This window comes from Microcebus murinus, chromosome 11, assembly GCF_040939455.1.
Source record: "Microcebus murinus isolate Inina chromosome 11, M.murinus_Inina_mat1.0, whole genome shotgun sequence".
In the NCBI taxonomy this organism is placed as follows: domain Eukaryota; kingdom Metazoa; phylum Chordata; class Mammalia; order Primates; family Cheirogaleidae; genus Microcebus; species Microcebus murinus.
Window position 1 is genome coordinate 98,384,257 of NC_134114.1, and position 15,744 is coordinate 98,400,000.

Sequence of the window (15,744 nt, forward strand, 5' to 3'; positions counted from 1 at the left end):
CGGCGGCGGCTCGGCGGCGGCTCGGCGGCCGCTCGGCGGCCGCTCGGCGGCGGCTCGGCGGCGGCTCGGCGGCGGCTCGGCGGCCGCTCGGCGGCGGCTCGGCGGCGGCTCGGCGGCGGCTCGGCGGCGGCTCGGCGGCCGCTCGGTGGCGGCTCGGTGGCGGCTCGGTGGCCGCTCGGTGGCGGCTCGGTGGCGGCTCGGCGGCGGCTCGGCGGCCGCTCGGCGGCGGCTCGGTGGCGGCTCGGTGGTGGCTCGGTGGCGGCTCGCGACCCGAGGCCGGCGGCGTCTGGAGACGCCGGCACAGCTCAGACGCGGCCGCTCCCGCCGCGCGCGAAGAGTCGCGGAAGCGGCCGACCGGGCCTGGAAGTGAGAGGGTGGCGTTTTCACATCTCACAGAGTAGTGCTTCAAGGTAAAAACTAAGTTTCGTTACAGGAAAATGTACTTTTAACCCTAGAAAGCACCTCTGACTTCTCTCTAATTGGTTTGTTTTTCTTCTTCTCCTTGTCAGAAAAATTATCTGAAATTTTGAAGTAGGGCAAAGGAGATTACGGGATGTTCTTTTGGTGATGTTCCTCTGGGTTTGCAATTTTGATTTTCCGTTGGGTGGTTAACATGTAGTTTTTGTGAGTTGTTTGTTGTTGTGTAGTTGTTTTAGAGACAGGGTCTCACTCTGCCTCCCAGGCTGGCGTCCAGTGATCCTATCACAGCTCACAGCAACCTCAAACTCCCGGGCTCAAGCGATCCTCCGGCCTTAGCCTCCCAAGTAGCTGGGACTACAGGTGCACCATCAAGCCTGGCTAATTTTTAAGTTTTCTTTAGAGATGGGGTCTCACTATATTGCCCAGACTGGTCTCAAACTTCTGGCCTCGGGAGGCGTGATCCTCCTGCCTCAGCCTCCCGAAGTGCTAGGATTACAGGTGTGAGCTACTGCGCCCTGCCAATAGGTAGATTTTTGTCTGGTAGAGATGTAAATAGTTTCTGTCTGGTAGAAAAGATACTGCCCAATATCTCAGTTCCTGGACCTGCAGGACTTTAGCTAGTTTTGTATTGAATGAACAATCTTATCCTAATGTTCCTTTACTAAATTACTTATAAATACCTACCTTCTCAGGGGTTTTTTGAACCAGCCATAACATCTTACTGGTTCCCTCATTAATTACTGAATTAAATAAGATCTTTGATTCATGTTCATTTTATGACTTTTTTTGTTTTATAAGTTTTTGAAAAATACTTTAGCATCATTATAGTCCGTCTCCCAGACTTAATAACTCAGTTGACATGCATAAATAAGTAAATAAACAGTCTAGCCCCTCCTGTTAGAACCTGTATGTGGGTACTTGTCACTCTTTGTTCTTGGTTGATATCTCAAGAGAGAAAAGGTCCCCCTTGATATCCTGTTTCAAGTAAGTCTTATTATCATCATTTTATCAGCAAAGAAACTGAGGTTTAGAGAAGTAAGTTGCCCAAGCTCACACAGTAGGGCAGCACAGGTAGAATGCAACTCCAAGCCAGCATGTGTCCCGAGGCTTTGCTTTTGCATTGCCCACAGAAATTTCTATACTACTAGTCTGAGCCAAGCATTAAATTGAATTTGAAGGAATAAGCCAACATAAAGCAACCTTTCAGCACATACACACATGCATATACACGTGTGCACACACACAAAGAAAAGAAAAAATAGAAAGGAAAAAACACCACTCAATCGCAAACAAAACAAAACTCTAACCCCATAAAATAATAACAGCTTCTTTCCATGTTTCATCCACAGACACCCTAAATGCATGACCGACACTGAACTTACTTCCTTTCTCCCTCCCCAGTCTTCTCTTCCTGAATTTTGTTGGTGGTAATATCACCCAAATATCCCCCTAGATTAGGAACCAGGGAGCAATATTTTTACTTATTTCTTGCTAACCTTCCTCTCCACTGCTGTCAAACTATTAGCTTTAGAAGTTGGAATGAATACTCCTCAGTAAGTCCTTTCCTTTCTGTTTTGTCTGCCAATGCTTAAGAGTGGTCTTCAGAGGTTTTTTTTGTTTTGTTTTGTTTTTTTGCTAAAATATCTCGTAAAATATTTATGGAAAACTATGTAACTCTCAAACATTATCAGACTTTCCTCTAAAATGTTTCATCATAATTTCAAATATTTGCAAATGATCTAATTTCCAACCTATTGTCAACACTGACATTTGAAAAGAAAAGCATTTTGTTAACCTATTGTTACTCTTTAAAGTAAATCAAATCTAATTTTAAAATTTAAAATCCAGTAAAATCTAAATACCAGTGTTGATACTCATCATCATCCATTTAAAAAAATACGTTTCAACACAAACCATTGGCAAGATTGGATGTCCTGTGAAAACATTTGAAACTCGACCCATACCTCGCATTTTTCATAAGAATTAACTCAAAAGTATTATACACCTAAATTTAAAACCCAAAACAATAAATATTCTAGGAGAAAACATAAGAGAAAATCTCTGTAACCTTGGGCTATCCAGGGATTTTAGATGTGACGCCAAGAGCACTAACCATCAAAGAAAAAAATTGATACATTAGACTTTATCAAAATAAAAAATTTTACTCTGTCAAAGACACTGTTAAGAGGATAAAAAGACAAGCTGTTGACTGAGAAAAAATATTTGTAAGTCACTTATGTGGCTAAGGACTTGTATCTCTCAAAATTCTATAATAAGAAAACAACTCTCTGCAATAAAATGTTGTCAAAATATTTGAACACTTCAAGAAAGATGTATGGATGACAAATAAACATATAAAAAGATACTCAATGTCATTAAGGAAATGAAAATTAAAACTACAATGCAATACTATTTTACAGCTAGTAGAATGGCTAAAATAAAAAAAAAAAATCTGACAATCCTAAGTGCCGGTGAAGATATGAAGTTAGTGGAACTTCCATGAATTGCTGGTGGGAATGTAAAACCACACAGCCATGTAAAATGATACAACAAACAGTTCGGGTTTCTTTTAAAGTTAAACACATACTTGCTGCGTGACTAAGCAATCCCATTTCTAGATATTTATTAAAGTGAAATGAAAACTTACGTTCACACAAAGACCTGTGTTGCAAATGTTTGTAGCAGCTTTATTCATAGTGGCCAAAAGCTGAAAACAACTCAAATGTCCTTTAACCAGTGGATGAATAAACAAACCGATACATCTAAATAATAGAATGCTACTTATTAGTAAAAAGGAATGAATTATTGATAAGCACAATAAAATGGTTGAAACCAGACCCCAAAGATTGTATGATCCCATTTATATGACATTTTGGAAATGGTAAAACTGTGAGTATACAGTATGCGTCAGGGGTCACCAGTGGACGGGGAGGAAGGACTGACTACAGATGGGCAGCATACAGGAAGTTTTAGAAGGTGATGAACTTTTCTGTATCTTGATTGTGATGGTGAATTCATTTGCCCAAACCTGTAGGACTATAAACCACAAGGAGAAAATTTTACTGCATGTCAAATTTTAAAAATGTTAAAAAATATATATATATGTACACATATACACAAACTACATCCTTGATAATTGAAAATTTTTACATTATTAATTTTTCTCTTTAAATTCCCATTTCTATTTTACCCTTCCAAGAATTTTATCCTAATGTAATTATTTCTATACTTGAAAGTTTTTCATTGATCACCCCATTATACGTCTCTTGCACAAAGCAAATTGAAAACACGTTAAAATTTTTCACACATCTGTAAGTCCACATGCAATTTTAAAATGCTGGGGAGAATTATTTCTGCCATTAATAGTAGTACAAAATGAACTTGAACAGCATAAATACAAATTTTGTCAATTAATAAATGTACATTTACAAAAAAGATATTTATATAAAAGTAGATAAAAAGTGAACAGGATTTGGAAGTATATCTTTTGATGAGACAGATGTTTATATTTTGAATTGTCTCTTTGTTTGCCTCTCCCCGCCCCAAGTTTTTCCACAGTGGGACGTTGCATTATCATTTGCCTCTGGAAGGGTGAGAGGCAGGTCTTTTCTCATTAAGTGGGGAAGGGTGATTGTGAAAGGCAGGTGCTCAGGCTGACCAGTTTGGGGACCAAGAAGGTAAAGAGGCTACAGACCTGCCTGGGCAGCGCTTCCAAAGGCTCAGACACTCCTCACCTGAGAGTTCAGCCTTCCCCACCTCTGCCTGGGCCATCGCAACAGCTTTACTCTCTGGTCTCCTAGTCTTAGCCTTTCTGATTCGTCGTCTATCCAGCCATCAAACTTCTCCCTCAGAATGACAAACTTGACCATTTTCCTCCTTAGCTTACCAAGTTCACCGCCAAAATCCTCCCCCACTCTTCCCACCCCCGCATACAACATCCTCTTTGTCTACACAAGCTCTTTAGCCCCTCCCTTCAACGTCTGGCTCATGAACACCCCCACCGTGGCCTTGTCTGACCCACTTCTGCCCCCTCCCTCTTCCCCATACCCGTCTCCCCTTCTGGTCCAAGCAGTTTTGAGATCTTGCTCTGTACGTTTCTCAGCCCCACATTCCTTTTTCTAGCTCAGTGGCTTTTGGGGAGCAGCAGTGTCAGAGGAACAGAAAGAAGAATGTGGTGTTTCCTTCCAACTCTGCATAAAGTGTTTCATCGTGGAGCAGAAAGAGACAGAGAGAGCTTGCACCTTATCAGACATTAAGTTCACAGAGTCCTGAAATGGTCAGCCCATGCCTGCGTAGCATTTTCATATTCTTATGGAAAAGACATGCCAGATGTGGGCCTTGCATTTTTGGGCTGTAAAGTCCAGAGGGGAGGGGGCCATGTGTGTGTTCTCCCCATTTCTTCACATAGGGTGGGCTCTAAATATATATTAAATGACAGTGAATTGCCCGAGGGTTAGGCTGGTTTGTTAATCTTGGCACGTGGGTTAACCATGGTAATGTTAATAATGAAATTCCCCTTTTGAACACAGGCCCTTTTCATCCACAATATGACGTAATGTGGCTTTGAAGTTTCATTTTATGAAAGAGAGAACAAAAATAGTGTTAGTGTTATAAAGTTCCAATACTGAGTTTCACCTGAATGCGTCTTTTAATTGTACTTCCACTGTTTAAAAAATGCTCTTTTGCAGTCCGTTGGGACTTCTCCTGCTCTGTCCAAGAAGGAAAGGAAATGAAGAAAACAATTGCCAAATCATTGGCAACGTGTGAATTTGTGCAACAGCTTCAGCCTGCATGGGAAGCTGCGTGCTGCGTTCTGGAATCTGAATCAAGTTCTTGCCACAAGAATGGCTCGGTAAGTCTCCAAGGGAGGGCAATGTCATAGAGTCAAGGGGCAGCATCAGTCACCAGCCATCATGCCAGGGTAAAGCTCCAAGCACAGAATGCCTTTGGCTCCTGCCCCCATGAGAGGCTGCCTGGCATTCTTGCGATGTGTCACTTTTAGTTATTGTAAAAATCCACAGGTGTTTATTCTCACTGGCATCTCCATGCCCTCGGCAGAGTGTGTCCCAGACGCGTGTGAGCCTCTTACCAGCCCAGGGCTCCCTCGCAGGGTGCGGGAGGGGAGCCATTAGCAGAGGCAGCCGCGGCCTGGGTGAGTTCTCACCGGCTGCCAGCCGACCTTCCCTCTGGGCCCAGGCCTGTCGTTGCTGCTATGGTTTGAATGTCCGTCCCCTCCAAAACTTGTGTTGACACTGAATCCCAGAGTGGCAGCATTGACAAGCGGGGCCTTTCAGAAATGATTGGGCCGTGATCGCTCTGCCCTCAAGAATGGATTATCTATTCCTGCGTTAATGGATCAATGGATTATCGAGGGATGGGACGGGGCTTTGCAAGAGGAGGCAGAGAGACCCGAACGAGCACACTCAGCCTCCTGGCTGTGTCCCCACCAGCAAGAGGGCTTTGACCAGATGTGCCCCTCAACCTTGGCCTTCTCAACCTCCTTAACTGTAAGAAATAAATTCCTTTTCTTTAAAAATTACCCAGTTTCAGGGACACTGTTATAAGCAGCAGAAAATAGACCAAGAGAGTTGATTTGACAGATTTCCCAAATGACTGAGAGTCCCAACAACTTTAAAGGGTACAATGCTGAAAACTGTGTGCGTGGAATGAGTCTGGAAATTAGGTAGATAGACTTGTTGGCTTTTTACCTGAGAGAAGAGAATGGTACAGACGGGTGAGATCAAGAGGAAGTGGCAGGAAGGTCACAGAGAAAGAGCTGAGTGTCTGGCTATGAGAAGAAAGAAAGGCTTTGCTCCCTCTCTCCTGCAGCCGCTGGATCGGCCCAGGCCTTGCCATTCGCCGTCCTCGGAAGAAGGCTAAGGGAACAGAGGGACACATTAGTGTCTTGCTTTGGCCTGTTGGCAGTGGCAGCTGGAGAAAAGAGGTAGAATAAGAGAAAGAGGACGGCACAGGGAAGGTGGAAGGCTTCCAGAGGTGGTGCTGGATGCCCGAGCCTTTCATGAAGCAGGCTGGGTCCTGCTTTTCTGGAAAGTGGCACTGTGGGGGATGGTGCAGGCAGGCTCGAGCATAGTGGGAGACTAGAGGGGTACGGCCGTTGCCATGGAAAGAAGGGAGGGAAGTATTCTAAGGAGCATAGAGTCTTTGGCCTGGATCATGCCTGTGCTTCCCCAGGTCTCCCATCTCTGAACACAGGCTTCCTTGGGAAAGAGTTGCAGCCCCTTGAAGAATTGTAGACCACATGCATTTCTGAATACCACAGCAGGAGATCCATCCAGGTGAGGGAATGTCTAAGAAACTGTAAGCTTTGAGTTAAAGATTATAAGGCAAAAAATGAGTTGGAACAAGAAATAGACTCATAAACACAGCTCAAGTTGGAAGGGACCAAAGAAATGATCTGAACACAGTACTGTTATTCTACGCAGGAAGGAAAAAACCCCAAATAGTAGCAGTCAGTGTCTTGCCGGGATCTCACAGCCAAAGTAGTAGGAGAATGAAAAGAAGCATCCGTGCTTAGCAATTGCTAATTCAGTACAATTTCTTCTTCACCAAGCTATTTGAACACTGGGCCCAGACAACTGTGTGTGTGTATGTGTGTGTGTGTGTGTGTGTGTGTGTGTGTGTGTGCTGCATGTGTGTGAGAGGGAGAGACGGGTACCTGTGAGACTACAGCACACCCCCTACATATTTCTAGGGTGATCTATGCTGATCTTTGGCAATGACATACTTGGTGGACTCTGTGACTTTATAACACACACATACCCCCTACCTGGCTGCAGTGATGGACAAACAAGCTACATCTACTCTTTTGGCTCCCTTGAAGAGGCTGACCCACTGACTTGCTAGCTGTTGGCTAGCTAAGGGAATGATTCACTTCCCTGGAAGACGTCATTGACTCAGTACTTTTTTTTTTTTTTTTTTTTTGAGACAGAGTCTCGCTTTGTTGCCCAGGCTAGAGTGAGTGCCGTGGCGTCAGCCTAGCTCACAGCAACCTCAAACTCCTGGGCTCGAGCGATCCTTCTGCCTCAGCCTCCTGAGTAGCTGGGACTACAGGCATGCGCCACCATGCCCGGCTAATTTTATATATATATATATTAATTTCTTTCTATTTATAGTAGAGACGGGGTCTCGCTCTTGCTCAGGCTGGTTTTGAACTCCTGACCTTGAGCAATCCGCCCACCTCGGCCTCCCAAGAGCTAGGATTACAGGCGTGAGCCACCGCGCCCGGCCTTGACTCAGTACTTTTATGGCTCCCTGGTGACTGGTAGGAGGGACCCATTTGTACCCAACCTGGGCCTATGGGATCTGTGGTCTTGAGGGTGGGCAGCCGAGCAAACCCTTGCTCAGAATAGGGCTATATTTTTCTGAAGCCCTATTGTCCATCCGACTGCTTTGGCCCTATCAAATTTATTGTGGCAATAGGCCTCATTCGGCACCTTTTTAGGGTCTTATTGACCTCCGTAGACAGACACTGTGGGAAAAGATGTGAAATTAGCTTATCAGTTAACACCAATTACCTATACTCTTCAGAAGTATAATTTTTAAAAATCTGCTATGAACATTTATTTGAGATATTAATGCCAACTCTGGGACAATTAACATGTGCAGGACCTCGCTGTGCTGAGTCTTAATTATGCTTCATTTGCACCAAGGAATTGGCACTTGATTCTTCCAAACTGTGCTATTGGCTGACCTTGCCAGTATTAGGTCATTAAACACCAGTAATTTTTACCCAGATTCTCTGCAGACGCCACACATTGGAGAAATCATTTGTTTTACTGTCCCTCATTGCTAAAGCATCTGTTGTAGGTGGCATTGTTCCAATCCCACTTAATCAACAAATTTAACTTTCCCAGGAACAAATAATCATCCCTAAAATTTTTTGAACTGTGCTGGCTTCCTCTGGGCCAGCTTACAAACACAATCTGGTAAAAGCTGAATAGCGACTAATGCTTCCCAAAATGGGTGTTCCGCGTCTTTCGAGCTGGTCTCCCGGGCGGCCTGAGGGCAGCGTCCCATGCACCAGGCAGAGGGCGGCGCTGTGAGCATCTCCCAGGCAGGGCCAGCTCGGGGGCACTGTTGTAGTAGATAGTGCAAGAGATGCTTGCAGATGATAGCTATTTAAACTTCGGGTTGTCCCGCAGTTTGCTGGAGCCCACAGTAAAATGCTGTCTGTACTCCCCAGAGAACACATTATCATAGTTCTCAGTAGTGATTTATCCACAATGTCTTTATAGGACGTGCTTTTTTTTTTTTGAGACAGAGTATCACTTTTGTTGCCCAGGCTAGAGTGAGTGCCGTGGCGTCAGCCTAGCTCACAGCAACCTCAAACTCCTGGGCTCAAGCGATCCTTCTGCCTCAGCCTCCCAAGTAGCTGGGACTACAGGCATGCTCCACCATGCCTGGCTAATTTTTTCTATATATATTAGTTGGCCAATTAATTTCTTTCTATTTATAGTAGAGACAGGGTCTCACTCTTGCTCAGGCTGGTTTCGAACTCCTGACCTTGAGCAATCTGCCTGCCTCAGCCTCCCAGAGTGCTAGGATTACAGGCGTGCGCCACCACGCCCCGCTAGGACGTGCTTTTTAAAGGCTAATCTCACTTATGCCAGTTCTGCCCTATTCTTTCTGTTTGTTTTTGTTGTTAACCAAGGCTGTTTTCTGACTCCCAGCTCATATGTAAATACCAAAACTTTTGCTGGCTGGCTTCGCTCCATGACACCCACTTTCCAAGCCAATTATGCTGCTCAGGTATTATACTTTGGCTTCTTATTTCATATGCCTTTTTTTTTGTGGCGATACCAAGAATTTCAAGAGGAAAAACAATTCATATTTTGAAATGTTATCCAAAATGAACTTTTGAAGCAGGAAGCCCAACCTCACTCTTGATCAGGCAGAGTCCTCCAGCTCCCGAGACGCAGAGTTTGCTTTCTTCTTTCTGCTCTGTGTGTAATTTGGGTGTATCCCTGAGAACTTTTGGTTTTCTGAAGAGCTTGTGGAGGGAGGGGCTGGTAGGATTAGAAAAGGGAGCTGACATTTCTGGGCTGGTGGGATCAAGTGCTGTTTGGCAGTGACCTGGTGACTGAGGTATAGAAACAAATCAGCCAATTCATTGAATAAATTCATTTTGAAACATCACACTAAAAATAGATGGAGGTCATACCAAAAGCATCTTTTCCACATCTTGTAGCCTAGACTTTCTCCACATGGCGAGAACCGAGGGAGATAATCCGACACGTGAGTGTCTGGAATGTGGGAGAGTGTTAAAAGCAGGGAGCCAGCAGGGATGGGAGGCAGCCACACCCAGCACCTTCTTTCCGCCTGACCCTGTGACAGGAGCGCTAAACATCTTACTCTGTCCAACCCTGCAGTGATTGTGGGGAGGTAAATAGCATGATCCCTACTTTGCTACTGAAAAGAAATGAATTTCCAAGGTGGTGGACGGGCACACATCAAAGCTAAATCTCGAGCCCTTGCTGCCTAAGCTGAAGCCACTGTCTGCACCTTCTCACACTGCCTTGGTTAGCCCAGGGGCGAGTGACACTGATAGCAGCCATCTAGAATGCACTTCTTCTAGAATGGCCAGAGTGAAGCCACATGAAAATCAATTTTTTCTCAAAGTTTAAATATACCATTTCAAAAACATCTAGAACACACTTCTTCTAGAATGGCCAGAGTGAAGCCACATGAAAATCAATTTTTTCTCAAATTTAAATATACCATTTCAAAAACAGTTTCCACACTTAGAAATAAGGAGGAAATACTCTCCCTTCCCCCAAAACACATAAAATAAATTTTACTTTCCTTTGCCAACCAGGAGAAAATATTCTTTTAGATCTTATAAAGGGGAGCTATATTTTATTTTAGTTATAACAATGACTTCTCCTTGGAGCTGGGAAGGATTTAATCTCTTTGCGCATCAGTGTTTTAATGGTTAACTCTACGGGGAGAAAGAAAACATGAAACCATTCAGGGGTTATGTGGCAGGTGTTCACTTCTTTATTTAAGGACCATAATTTCTAAATCTGATCTCTAATCAAGCTTTGGTAAAAGGGCCTCCCTCTCTCCCTTCCCCAAAGCACCCTCCTGTGCCTTTGCAATGGTTCGTAGAGCTCTGAATATAGTCAGATTGCCTGAGTTTCCTATGACATGTAATGAATGATCCAAGCGCTTCTCTCAGAGTTCCACAGGTCATTTCTAGTCTCCTTTGCAGAGGCAGAATGTACAGAGAAGCATTCAGGCCCCTCGCGCCCCACGTAAAAATCTTTTTGGAACACAAAAACTCAAAATTTCAAAATAAATAAAAGGGCAACACTACAGCAGAAAAGAACTTTGTCATCTGTTTCTCGTTACTTTCTTATCTGTTTCTCATCCTTCATTTTGATAGGTGCAGTTTTATCTTTGGACTCTTGTCTTTATGGCTCAAGGCACATTCTCAGCAGTATACTTTTAACCGGGGTTGTTTGGGTGATTAACCTGGCTGAGTTTAGGTGCTGCTTGCCTAGCGCAGGTTCTGGCGGGAGTGTGAGTGTGGAGAGTGTTAGGTTTCCAGACAGACTTTCAGAGACTCATTCGTTCCACTCAACATTTCCCCTGGGGAAAGTTTTGAATGTCTTTGTTTTTCGAAACATCCTTGTTGGAGGTTTGATTCATTACTATCAGAACTGGAGTTGATTTCTCACCACCTATTTTAGGAGAAATACCTCCTTGGTTGGGTGCAGATTCGAGGAGCCATCTACTTTGCTGCTGGTTTAAAATCCAGGATTGGAGGAAGATATGTAGTGAGAACTGTAGGGTACAAAGATAATTCCTGAATTATTGATTTGCTTTCCAACGCATGTCCTTTCTTTCGTCCATAAGTCACTAGTACTGTTTCCTATAACTTATTTTGCATATTGCCAGATCTTTCTATTTGCCTTTTTCCTTTTCATTTATGAAAGGATATCCACATGATGGTGATGTTTTGCTGATCCAAATTTCCTGAATGTTCTTTTTCTTTTCTTTGTATGTATTTTCAGTATATGAGGACCCTGGTGAGGTGTGGCATTTTGTTTCCAAGGGCCTGATACATGCTCTGCCTGTGAAATGATGTGCAGATCGCATAGCACTGGGATGGCAAAGTGGCACCTGGGTAAATCTTGTTTAGGTTTTTCTGGCCTAATAAAGCCCATACGAATTCCAAATGTATAAATCATCTTTGGAGATGGCAATTGGGACAAAATATTATCTCTGTCCATTTATTAGCTGTTGTTTTTGTTAAACCAGGCTATATTTTAGGGCAACAGCTTCCTGGTGGGTAAACGTGTCATAATGGGACTCACAGCAATCTTTTGGAAAGGGCAATTTCAGTCTCTGGTTTGTAAAGAATGTGAGGTGATTTAGAGCAATTCATTCCAACAACCTCTTTCCAATTTGTGGCACTCCTACTAGGGAAACAAAAAAGGGACGCACTGCAATTGCCTGGAATTTTCACAATGTCATTGGTTAAATGGCAGCAAGGGCTTCTCCCACAGAGAAAGTCTGTCCTGCCCCCGTCAGGGCCAACAGTGGCAGTCTCGGCAGCCTCAGTCACCACTTGGAAATATTTAATTGCCTGCTATACTCGAGGTGCTTTCCTAGGTAATGTCAGCAGGACACAAACCAATTAAGGTCTCCGGCCTCACAGATATGAGATTTTAGAGTAAGGATATATTATAGATAAGAAATATGCAGGATGTCAGATGGTTATAGGTGCAGCAAAGATTACGAGAATAGGAAGTGTCATGCCAGGTGTGAGGATTTGCTACTTTAAAATGAAGGGCCAGCAGAGAGGCTCCTTGCATTTGAACTGGACGAGACACATGCTGTCCCTTGGGCAGAGAGCTGCAGGTGGCACATGTCCACAGTTCCAAAGGCCTGCTATGTTCCAGGAGCAAAAGGCCAGCACCAGCAGCAGAGGAGTAAGCAAGGAGAGCGCCAGTAGAGCAATTACAGGGTCGGACGGGGAGAGATCACCAAGGGCCTTGTGGGCCTCTGTAAGGACTTCAGTTTTCACTCTGTGTAACACAGGAAACTGCTAGAATGTCTGGAGCAGAGAAGGCTGCTTCATTCCATTTGTGCTCTACTGCTGCAACCTAATAAAATGCCTAGCACCTAGTAAGCAACTAAATATTTCCGAATGGTGACTGAGGCTGCCAAAGACTGCCACTGTTGGCCCTGACGGGGGCGGGACACACTTTCTCTATGGGAAAAGCCCTTGCTGCCATTTAACCAACAACATTGTTAAAGTCCCAGGCAATTGCAGTGTGTCCCTTTTGTGTCACCCTGGTAGGAGCACCACAAGTGGGAGAGAGTCTCTTGGAAGTGATCAGACTCACTTTTGTAGCGGATCATTTTGGCTACTGTGAGAGAAACAGACTCTGGGAGGGGGCAAGGGTGGAAGTAGGAAAGCCAGCTGGGGGCTAGCACGATAGTTTGCGTGGGAGGTGGCAGTGGTGTTAGCCAAGGTGCTGGCCAGGGAAGAGGTGAGGAGTGGTGATCTGCTCTTATATAATGAAGCTAGTGCCTGTAGGGCTTGATGTAGAGTGTGACAGGAGAGCAGTTGGGATGCTTCCTTGGACCTTGGACTGGATGGCCCTAGAGGCCCCATCCAGCCCTAAGGTCCCATTTCCTTCTGATACAAAATAGAAATAAGCATTAGGCTATTGTTTCATATTTGAGACATAGCAAAGACTCATGAAAAATGGAATGGGCACCAGGATTTGGAAATGAGTTTACTCATCTGAACCACAAGATTTAGCTTGAGAAACACACCCAATTGGATTCTCTTCAACAATTGCTTTGTTTTATTACATGGACGCTTCGGGTTGTATGAATGATTAGATTTTCTTTTTGTGTCGGCTGCTGAAAAGCTTAATGGTATATTTAGTTAGTTTATGCTACATAACAAATCCCTCCAAAACTTAGCATCTTTTTTTTTTTTTAATTTCAAAGTATTATGGGTACAAATAATTTTGGTTACATGAATTGCTTTACTTGAGTCATGGTTGTTACCTGTCCCCTCCTTCCCCTCCCCCTGGTTGATTTCCCATGAGTTTTACTTACCTCTGTGCACATGTGTGCTCCTTGGCTAGTCCAATTTAGTGTCGAGAGCATGTGGTGTTTGATTTTCCATTCTTTAGATACTTCATTTAGGATAACGGTCTCCAGTTCCATCCAAATTGTTGCAAAAGGCATTAAGTCATCCTTCTCTATGGCTGACTAGTACTCCATGGTGTACATATACCACATTTGTTACTCCACTCATGAACTGATGGGCATTTGGGTTGATTCCATATCTTTGTGAATTGTACTGTGATAAACATTCAAGTGCAGGTGAGTTTCTTATTAAATGACTTCTTTTCCTTTGGGTAAATAGCCAGTACTGAGATTGCTGGATCAAATGGTAGGTCAACTTTTAGTTCTTTTTTTTTTTTTTTTTTTTTTTGAGACAGAGTCCTGGGCTCAAGCGATCCTTCTGCCTCAGCCTCCTGAGTAGCTGGGACTACAGGCATATGCCACCATGCCCGGCTAATATTTTCTATATATATTAGTTGGCCAATTAATTTCTTTCTATTTATAGTAGAGACGAGGTCTCACTCTTGCTCAGGCTGGTTTCAAACTCCTGACCTTGAGCAATCTTCCAGCCTCGGCCTCCCAGAGTGGTAGGATTACAGGTGTGAGCCACCTCGCCCGGCCAACTTTTAGTTCTTTGAAGAATCTCCATGCTGTTTTTCCATAGAGGTGGTAATAATTTGCACTCCCACCAACAGTGTGTAAGTGTTCCTTTCTCTCTGCATCCATGCCAACATCTGTTGTTTTTGGACTTTTTAATAAAGGCCATTCTGATTGGGGTAAGGTGATATCTCATTGTGGTTTTAATTTGCATTTCTCTAATGATTAGTGATGTTGAGAATTTTTCATGTTTATTGGCCATTTGTCTATCTTCTTTTGAATAGCTTCTGTTTCTGTCTTTTGTCCACTTTTTAATGGGTTTGTTTTATTTTTATTTTTATTTTTTTGCTGATTTGCTTGAGTTCTTTGTAAATTCTAGTTACTAGTGCTTTATCGGATGTATAGCTTGCAAATATTTTCTCTCACTCCATAGGTTGTCTATTTGCTCTGTTAATTATTTCCTTGGCTGTGCAGAAGATTTTTAATTTAATCAAGTCACATGTATTTATTTTTGTTGTTGCTGTGAATGTCATTGGGGTTTCTTCATACATTCTTTGCCTAAGCTGATATCTGGAAGAGTTTTTCCAACATTTTATTCTAGAAGTGGTATGGTTTCATGCCTGGACAACACCTAAGTCTTTTATCCATCTTGAATTAACTTTTGTAAGTGGTGAGAGATATGGATCCTGTTTCATTCTTCTGCATGTGGCTATCTAAATTTCCCAGCATCATTTATTGAATAGGGATTCTTTTCCCCAGTGTATATTGTTGTCTGCTTTGTCAAAGATCAGTTGGCTCTAAGTAGATGATTTTATATGTGGGTTTTCTTTTCTCTTCCATTTGTCTCTGTCTCCATTTTTGTGCCAATGTAATGCTGGTTTAGTTACTATAGCTTTGTAGTATAGTTTGAAGTCTGGTAATATGATACCTCCCAATTTGTTCCTTTTGCTTAAGATAGCTTTGGCTATTTGGGCCCTTTTGCTGGTTCCACATAAAGTGTAGAATTATTTTTTCTAGATCTGAGAAATACGACATTGGTATTTTGATGGAAATTGCATTGAATAAAACTTGGCATCTTAAACAGCAAACATTTTAACAACTAATGGTTAGTGGGTCAGCAATTTGTGCTGGGCTCCGCAGGGTGCTTCTCCTTGCCTAGTTTACTTATGTGGCTACAGTCAACTGGTGGCTCAACTGGCATTGACTGTTGGCTGGGCCAAGTCTTCAGCAGCCTAGCCCAGGGTTCATCACATGGAAGCTGGACTCCATGTGCCCTACTTGCTCCCAAGTGGGGGCAAGCAGAGTATCTTGAGTTCTACCCTCAGAAATCACACTTGCTCTGTTCTATTGGTATAATCAAGTCACAAAGCAGCCAATTAAGCTTCTTTTGATAAAAGGAGCTACAAAGAATTTGTGGCCACTTTTAATCTACCATATGCCAAATTTGTGGTTTGGAGAAAGTATGCAGGAATTGATTGCACAAATCTTGTGTTTGCCTCACTCCTGATCTCCTTGTACATGCTTATGCTTGTCTGCACTTCATTTCACTTTTCCCCTCTACTTGTTATTTATGTTCTCTTGCTGTCCTTTATGCACATGACAAAACTATCTTTA

At 43.3% G+C, this 15,744-nt stretch overlaps 1 long non-coding RNA gene across 1 annotated transcript in view; it reads left to right on the forward strand.

Moving 5' to 3' along the window:
* The first annotated feature begins 271 nt into the window (after positions 1 to 271).
* Positions 272 to 15,744, forward strand: part of LOC142873699 (uncharacterized) — a 26,175-nt gene continuing 10,702 nt past the window's right edge. The window contains exons 1-2 of the long non-coding RNA XR_012921654.1: positions 272 to 410; positions 5,109 to 5,272. This is a non-coding gene — a long non-coding RNA (uncharacterized LOC142873699). The remainder of the gene's footprint in view (positions 411 to 5,108; positions 5,273 to 15,744) is intronic.